The sequence below is a fragment of the Chrysochloris asiatica genome, unplaced genomic scaffold, assembly GCF_000296735.1.
Source record: "Chrysochloris asiatica unplaced genomic scaffold, ChrAsi1.0 scaffold00122, whole genome shotgun sequence".
NCBI classification, from domain to species: Eukaryota; Metazoa; Chordata; class Mammalia; order Afrosoricida; family Chrysochloridae; genus Chrysochloris; species Chrysochloris asiatica.
Window position 1 is genome coordinate 2,632,784 of NW_006408640.1, and position 8,334 is coordinate 2,641,117.

General features: G+C 43.9%; 1 pseudogene; it reads right to left on the reverse strand.

Moving 5' to 3' along the window:
* Positions 1–6,032: 6,032 nt before the first annotated feature.
* Positions 6,033–7,540, reverse strand: LOC102817290 (annotated as a pseudogene).
* Between the last annotated feature and the right edge of the window lie 794 nt (positions 7,541–8,334).

Here is an 8,334-nt window from a genome sequence, read left to right on the forward strand (position 1 = left end):
AGAGACCCTGTACAGGGTTTCCGAGGCTGTAAATCTTTACAGGAGCAGAAAGCCTCATCTTTCTCCCATGGAACAGCTGGTAGTTTTGAACTGTTGACCTTGTGGTTTGCAGCCCGATCGAGACAGAGTGTGCATGTGTGTGTGTGTGTCCTGGTGCGGCATGTGGCGCTGTGGGTTTATGCACTAGAAAGACTGAAAAGTCATTTGAACTGCAAGGTTAGTGGTTCAAGCTTACCAGCTGCTCCTCAGAAGCCATTTACAGGGCCGCTGTTGTTCAGAACTGACTCAATGGCACGTAACAACAACATATATACCAGGGAGTTAAGACTGAGTTTCTATAGCTCATTTCAAGGAGATCTGGTAGCATAGTGGTAACGAATCGGGCTGCTAACTTCATTGTCATTAGTTCAAAACTACCACCGGTTCCATGGGAGAAAGAGGAGGCTTTCTGCTCCTGTAAAGATAAACAACCTCGGAAACCCTGTACAGGGTCGCTATGAGTTGGAACCAACTCTACAGCACATAGCAACAACAACAATAGCTCATTTTATTATTAATACATGTGCACAAATTCAAAGATTGAGCTGAAAGTTAACAAAGATACTCATATAAATTTTGATACATTGTTGGTAAGTGCCATCCTGTCAGTTCTGACTCATAGCAATCCTGAATACGGTTTCTAAGAAGTAACTGGTGTGTTTGAACTGCCAACCTTGTAGTTAGCAATCCAGTACTTATCCTACAGTGTCACACCAAGATTCAAAATACCTCATAAAGTTAAAAGTTGTGCAGTAGTGTCTAAAATTAGAGTAGCCATGTTCTCATCCCAGAAGTTACTTAAGAAAAACAGATTTAAATTTAATTAAGAAAGAAACTGGCATCATTTGAGAAGAAATGACTCAACTCATATTACCTCAGGGACATTAACAGAGTGTCTTTTCAAAACTACAGAAAGCCATGTATTTGATCCACCATGTATAAACATGCAATATAATCATAAAATTGGTAAAATAAATAAGAATGGCTAAGAACAAAAACTATATTTACAATTTGAATGAAATTGTTTCAGAGGCAGAAAATCTTTCTCAGTCCTTTTTATTTGTTTTCCTTTTCAAAGAAAACAAAATTGATTGAACCACAAAATACAATAATTCATAAAGTAGCTTTTGCAGAGTATACTTATGATCAGATTATTTCTGGGAAGATACTCTGATGAGTAGATATCATCCTATTGATTTTACGGGTAAGAGAGAGTGAGCATATAGAAAAGTGTGCTGACAGAAGCATGGCTGTAAGATAAGAAAGACGCCTTCTCCATTTGCATCCATATGCATACTCATCTTCACTGGATTTCCCATCTGTCTGTGCACTTGGATCTCAACTGAATGGAGCGCTGTATTTTCTTTTATTTGACATATTACCCTTAGGGGCTGAAGGCTTGGAAGCAAAAGGTAACTGAGCTATATCTCCTAACCCTTTGAACTACTTTTGGGGACACTTGAAAACAAAAAGTCATGAGGCTGAATAAAAGATCTGATCACCAGTGGACAGTTTGAATTAGCAAAGCCATGAGACAGAAGACAGGCTAGAAACTCTGGGGGCAGAGACTAGAAGCACAAGAGGCAAGAAAAATAAACCATAAAAAATGCATTAAGTGCAGCTTCCAGGAGAACAAACTTAATCTGAAAGAGAGAAGATAATTTAAAAATAAAGGTAATTAGTATTTTCAGAGCTATAATATATATAAAATAGGAAGAGAAAACTATAAAATATACTTTTAAAATTAAAGTTAAGTATAGGTTGTTGTTGTTGTTAAGTGCCTTCGAGTCAATTCCAACACATAACGACCCAATATAGGATTTCTGAGGAACAGCTGGTGAGCTTGAACGGCCGATCTTGAAGTTCAATTGGCTTTGCAGTCTGGTGCATTAGCCCACGGCACCACACCAGGACTCCTAAGTATAGGATGTTGTTGTTGTTAAGTGCCATTGAGTCGATTCTGACCCATAGTGACCCTGCATAGGGTTTCCGAGGAGCAGCTGGTGAGCTTGAACTGCCAACCTTGCAGTTCAAATGGCTTTGCAGTGTGGCACATTAACCCACAGCACCACACCAGGACTCCAAGTATAAGTTGTTATTATTGTTGTTAAGTGCTGTCAAGTCGATTCTGACTCATAGTGACCCTGTATAGGATTAGCAAGGAGCATCTGGTGAGCTTGAAGCACCAACCTTGCAGTTGAAATGACTTTACAGTCTGACGCATTAGCCCACAGCACCACACCAGGACTCCCCAAGTATAGGTAGATCTGGTTAATTAATAAGGTATTTAATTTTTAAAAAATTGTGAATGTTGTATTCCTCTTTTCACATGTATAAAGAGCAAATGGTTATAATATTTTCTCCTGAACTAAATCTAAAACAAATAAGTTTTTTAAAAATCTTTATACAGAGTTACAGCTGGTGTGGCACTGTAGGATAAGAGCCAAAATGCTAACCACAAAGTAGACGGTTTAAATCCATCAGCTTCTTCTTGGAAACCCTGTGCAGGGTTGTCAAGTGTCGGAACCTGCTCAATGACACTTAACAATAACAACAATATACCTCTCTACAGAGGGGGTATGAACCATAAAGCAAGCTATTGGGCAGGAGAAAAACATGGTGAAACTGTGATAATATTCATTATTGTCTATGAACACTGCTGGGGGGAAAGCAGCTTTCTTGGTGTGGGCTTGGTATGAAATTATAGCATTCGGCAGTGATTGGAACCCCAGCTTGCATGCCCATCTGTAAGAGACTCTATGAAGAGCAACCTTCCTACTGGAATGTTCATTTCATATACTACTAATGCCAAATGTTGCTTTTCTACTTGAGGACTGATAGCAAAGGGATATATATGGCTGCTGAGGAAAGCCATTCCTGGTACCCTGTTGCCTATCTAAGAAATCTTTTCCTTCATAAATAAAGGTAAGTGTACAAAGAAAAACAATCAAGATACATTTGAATAAAATCCAGAGCATACAGACAAAAAAGACCTTCACAAGCAATCATAATGTTAGACCTTAGTGAAGGACACAGGGGTGAAAGGGGAAAAGAAGAGGGATAACTAAAAATTCATATTAGTGTTTTCAAAGATATTCAAATGTTGCGGACCGTGTAAGACTGGTCAGAGGTTCGAGACCCTATAGGGCCGAGTGTAACAAATGAGGCCACTGACAGTTAATAGCAAATTGTCTTTCATCTTAATATTCAGTTATATATATTAAATTAATACACAGAGCCTTTGATAATCCACAGATAAATGTGATATTTTCCTAAAGCCTAAGACTAAAAGTTGCAAGGTCAAGCCTTTCTCCAAAAGAATTAACTAAAAATATGTTAGCTACTTCTCGGTTCTTTGTTCTACAGACAAAGAAACCATCCTCCCTAATCCTTTTCCAGGTGCAGCCCATTCACCTGGGTGTCTCGAGTCCTCCTGCAGACCTGGCTCAGGAAGCCGAAGCAGCGGGACTCGGCCCAAGCTTTTGTCCTTACTCTCACCTTCCCCCAACTGACCTCAGGGGCTATAGTTATGTTAATTGGGCCTGAGAATCCAAGTTGCTGGCCTGGGATTCGAACCAGCAAAGCACAATGTAAAGTTACCTGAATGTCTGGAAAAGTACTGATGTTAGCTGTACCTTGCCTAAGTCCCTCCCAGCTTGGTGTGAAGCTCCTCCCCTAAATAAAACAGAGGCCCGGGCCGCCCCAGGTGTGCATTACTGGTTGGAAGGCATGGAGTAAAGATTGCAGTGCATTACTGGTTGGAAGGCATGGAGTAAAGATTGCAGTGCATTACTGGTTGGAAGGCATGGAGTAAAGATTGCAGTGCATTATGCGTTAGAAGGCATGCAGTAAAGATGGCAGGGCAGTGAGTTGCTGCCTGCAGAGACCATGATGCCTGTAGTCCCAAGCCTGCCCACCAGTGATGTATCCACCCTGGCTTTGGGGTGCCTCATTGTCTCTCTCTTTGTTTCTTTCTGTGTATTCTTGATATATTGCAATCGCCGTCAGGTATCCCCTCCTCGTGAACCGAACCCCTATGTCGAGGCGGGTCCCCGGCATTCAAACCATTAGTTTATTTATGCAATTTAAAAAGAATGACCTACTTAGAAAACAAGGAGCTCTGGTAGCGTAGTGGTTACAAGTCAGGCTGCCAACCTCAAGGTCAGTAGTTCGAAACTGCCAGCGGTTCCTCAGGAGAAAGATAAGGCATTCTGCTCCTATAAAGATTTACAGCCTCAGAAACTATGTGCAGGGTCACTATGAGTCAGAGCCAACTCCATGGTACTTAACAACAACACCAACTAAGAAATGAAAGAAAATAAAAGCCTAGATCTAGGAAATTAAAATTGACAAGTTAGGAAGAGAGGGAGAAGGCTAGGCATCAACATCAAAAATAGATCATTCAGTATGAAATACTTAAACTTTTACTTGTTCTTCTAGAAAAATTTCCCCTAGACTTATAAATTAAAAGAGAAATTAAGATAAAATGATAGAAAAATTTGTAAACAGGGAGGATTGTTCCAGGAAGTCCAATATTCATCTAATAGGATTCCTAGAAAGAACTGAAAAAATGAAAAGATGAAATAATATTTTTAAAAAAAGAAGACTGGCCATTGAGATGAAGATTTCAATCTTCAATTTGAAAAGGTACATTGAGTGCTGAGAAGGTTTCTTAAATCTCCCATAATGAAAAAATTATCAGACTTTTATAGATATCATGGGATTCTAGATATAAGGCGAAATTAGCATTTGTGTAAAAGAAAAAAGCAAATACGTTCAGGTATGTGAAGACCCAGATAATTTAGCATTTATATATGCTATCTGAAAATAAAATTACCAAATGACAAAATAAAACCAAACGTAGAAAAAACCATGGGTTGCATGAGTCAGTGATAAAAATAACCCATGAAGTGTATTTGATTTTACAAAAAAAAAAAAAAAATGGGAGTAGCTTATATCCCTCAACCAAATGAGAGAAATAATGACTAGGTAATAAAATGGTTAGTTTTCTGTTGCTTAATGGAATTCTAAACCAAATTTAATATGAAAATAGGAAATCGAAGGATGGACAAAACTATATCAGGTAGATATATTTTAAAAAGACAAAAAAATAAGTAATTGAATAAAGATTGTTATTTCTTAAGCCATAAGTTGAATTTATTAACTATAAAATGCAAAGTCAAACTTCCAGCACTATATAAATTATAAAATACTATTTCTAAAGTATATATGTGTATGTATCTGTGTCTCAAGTCAGGGTTCTCCAGTTAAACAGAACCAATAAAATAAATTGTTTTTTGATAACATCAAGTCATTTTCAACTCAGTGACCTCATATATTAATAGTAAAACTGCCCTACAGTATTTTCTTTTCTTTTTGAAAGAAGAAGCAGGGGCCTTTATTAGGGTCTGGCAGATGTGGAGGTGGAATTCCAGGCCGGAGCCTAAGAGCCTAGGTTGAGGTTCCTTGGAGGCCCTCTTCGGAGCACCCAGCATCCCAAGTTCCTTTCTCCAGCTTCCCCAGCCTCTGGGATGCAGCACCAAGAACTGACAACCGGGACCCTGCAGGGCCACAGCTTGGGGTGGATTGCGGGGCCCTGGGGTCTCCCCATGATGAAAAATCGGGGGGCTTAATGCATCACTCCCTGGCCAGGATAAACTGAGGAGGCAGGTGCCTCTACATCTCAGAATAGGAACAAGCTCTTGTTCTTTCTGGTGAAGGAGAATGGGGTTGGTCCTCTCAGTTGGACCAGGCAGAGCTCAACGCCTTGAAGGCAGAGGCGAAACCCCCGGGTGAACTTTTGAGACTTGCTTTTTTTAGACATGGTCATCATCCACACTTTGCCCTCCCTTGACTGGTGAGCAGCTCAAGAGTGTGGGCCAGGGCAGCCCATGGGACAGTAGGGATCTGCCCCAGAGACATCTGTGGGTCTGAGTCAGGGTTTCCTCAACACCAAATTATTCTATATGTACAAAGGGCAGCAGCCACTGGGGCTAGTAAGAGTAGCTGCACTTGGGGCTAAAGGGCTGGGCAGGGCCAGTCAGCTCAGGGAGGTAAGCAGGGCTCTCGTCCAAGTGGGACAAGGGGACTGTGTCCTCCTCACTGACTGGCCAGTCAAATTCGGCCTTGAGAGCTGGATGCTGATTGTCCGGGAAGGCCAGAGAGAAGAGGGCTTCGGGCTCGCATACAAACTTGTACACATAACGCTCACCGGCCACCTTCTGCATGATGCCTTTCTCATAATAATATCGGAGTGAGCGGCTCAGTTTATCATAATTCATGGCCGGTCGGTTCTTCTGGATGCCCCAGAGCCTGGCGACCTCCTCAGGCTCAATTAGTTTGAATTCCATTCCCCGGCCAGTCCAGGCAATGAAGTGGGCATTCGATGGGTCATCCAGCAGGGCCACGAGAAACTGCCATAGCTGTAACGCTCCCCGGCGCTGGTAGGGCGGCCCCTCTCGGAATGTCCCAATCCCTTCCTGCTGGATGTCTCCTTCAAATTTCTCAGGGATGACGCAGACATCATCTGGGAATGGTCGAAGAGGTTTTCATAGCCATAGCCCATGGCCCCATCACCTGGGGAGGGCCCAGAGAAACCCTCTGTGTGAAGGTACACTGAAGCACACCCGGGACATCTGTGTCATAGGCGAAACCCATCTATTCCTGTTTGATCACCACCCCCGCCCCTGAGTACCTGTGCCCATTGACCCCACCCGGGTCCACTGGTGGTTGACACGCCTGCTCATACAGGGGGTCTTGGTATTCCTGTTTGAAGCTCTGCTGGGGGTAGGGCACGCAGGGCTCTGATAGCTGGTGTTGGTAGGGGGTTGGGAGGGGCTCCCGGCCCCCTCCCTGAGAGGATGTGAAAGAATGACAAATGTCTGAGGGCTGCTGAAAGATGGAGCTGTGCTCCCCAAGGTACCCATGGCCAGCAGGGTGGGGCTGAGAAATACCAGAGGACCTTAAGAAACTCTGTTGTTCTGTCGGGGGAAAGGACTGCAGGAGCAACTGTCCAGGGTCACCAGGGGCGGGGGACTTGATAGCGATTTGTCTGGAGGGATCATAGGCACTGGAGTAAAGGCACTACTCGCCATGGTGGTAGGGGAGTGGCGGCTTCCTGCTGTAGGACAGGGCCGGATCTGTGAGGAGACTCTGGGGTTCCTTCTTGATCCTGGTGGTTGGGCTGTGGGAAGCTAAGTTTTCTCAATGGAAATCAGGAACAAACTGCTCATCACTGTCTGGGACCTGAGCTTCCGAGAGCCATGTCTCCTGGAAGTGATTTAGATCCTGGAAGAGATCGTCAGAATCGGGTGGCGGTAAGGAGCCTGGGTCCATGACCTTCCCCTGCGGGACCATCAGCACTTCGTGCAGGATCCCATTTCTGGGCGATTTGCTGCAGAAGGTGTAGGGCACTTGCTGGTCCAAGTATCCGCCTTACATCCTCCCCTCCATCTGGCCCCTCCCTATGGCCCTGTCCAGGGCCCCGCTAGGGGGCAGAGACCTGGGGCTAGGCCATTGGTGCTAGATCCGCAGGGGCCCAGAGCATGCCCCAGGCCACTGGGAGGGCCAAAGGGCTAGGCTGGAGTGAGACCGCCAGGGCCTACAGTATTTTCTTCTTCTTCTTCTTTTTTTTTTTTAATGTATTATTGTGAATTATATGATCGTTTACATGGGAGAACCTTAGCCTTACATTCATTCCATCGTATATCATCTCATTGCCATGGTTCCAATCCCCTCCATGCATCATCAACCACCCAAAGGGTATATCCCAGAAACCCGCCCCCTCAATTCCCCCTCCTCCCCCCAGTTTTCGGCCCACAGTCCCTTTCCCTCTCTGGGTCCAAAGTCTCCAGTCGCTTCATCACTCCACGTTATCATCTCTGTCTCTATCTCAGGCATCTCTGCTTCTCTGGGTAGGGTCCCACTCTCGGCTCTTCTCTGTTGATGGTCCCAGAGGCCTCCGCTCCTATCATGGAGAATTAATCACTGCCTTCCTTGTTACAAAACTTCTGCCTTTGCATTTCCAACCCTCATAGTGCGTCCCGTTAAGCATTATTCACTACAGTATCACAAATTACCCATCTGTATCTCCTTTCATCAGCTCCACCCAGACATGCTCCCTAGCACCAGGTTTCCTCTTGAAAGCTTGTAAGCCAGTCAATCACTTCTTGCCTTTGTAGTCCCCCACCTCCCCATTTGAGTATCCAATGTCCAAGTTGCCCTTCTCCTTCTACTCTGTGGGTGTGTGGGTGTGTGAATGTTTCTTTCTGTGAGGATTTGTTCCCTCTTTTGAGT